The sequence below is a fragment of the Anneissia japonica genome, unplaced genomic scaffold, assembly GCF_011630105.1.
Source record: "Anneissia japonica isolate Jap-2015-1 unplaced genomic scaffold, ASM1163010v1 scaffold287806_len661372_cov189, whole genome shotgun sequence".
NCBI classification, from domain to species: domain Eukaryota; kingdom Metazoa; phylum Echinodermata; class Crinoidea; order Comatulida; family Comatulidae; genus Anneissia; species Anneissia japonica.
Window position 1 is genome coordinate 369585 of NW_022743067.1, and position 703 is coordinate 370287.

Below are 703 nucleotides of genomic sequence, written 5' to 3' on the forward strand. Positions count from 1 at the left end.
AATTTTCAAGAGGGGAACACCTTGAATTTTGAAGTTCTTCAAAATTCAAGGTTTTCCACTCTTGAAAACGGTCAGATAATTTTTTCCCATTGTTATTACAGTAATTAGGCCTTACGTGTGTATACATACACAAAAAAAGATTGAATAAGTTGCATACATAGTTTTTCCATGAATCGATAAATCCCAAAAAGAAAGGGGGGGGGGGATTGGGAGGTCCTGTGGTTCTTCCCCGGGAAAATTTTGATTCCTAGGTGGCGGGAAATGAGCTTTCCCGACTTCTGTGGTGTCTTTTAATGACTTTTAAATTCTTCAAAATTCAAGGTCCCCCCCCCCCTTGAAAATGATTCAATTAATCAATGAACTCCAAAGATAAAGGGGGTCCGGGTTCCCCCGGAAAAATTTCGATTCCCCCGGAAAAATTTCGATTTCTAGATGGCGGGAGATGAGCTTTCCTGACTTCTAAAATGTCTTTTAATGACTTTTAAAGCTCTTCAAAATTCAAGGTTTTCCCCTCTTGAAATAGGTCAGGTAAATTTTTTTCATTTTTTATTTTATGTGTGTATACATACATAAACAAATTAGTAGTTGCATGCGTTGCAAGAAATCAGCTCACAGGTCCTGAAAAGGTAGGTCTAGAATTCTTTTCTTTTTGCCCTTTTTTTGTTGCCCAAGGGAGGGGTAAGGACCAATGACCCCCTCCCCC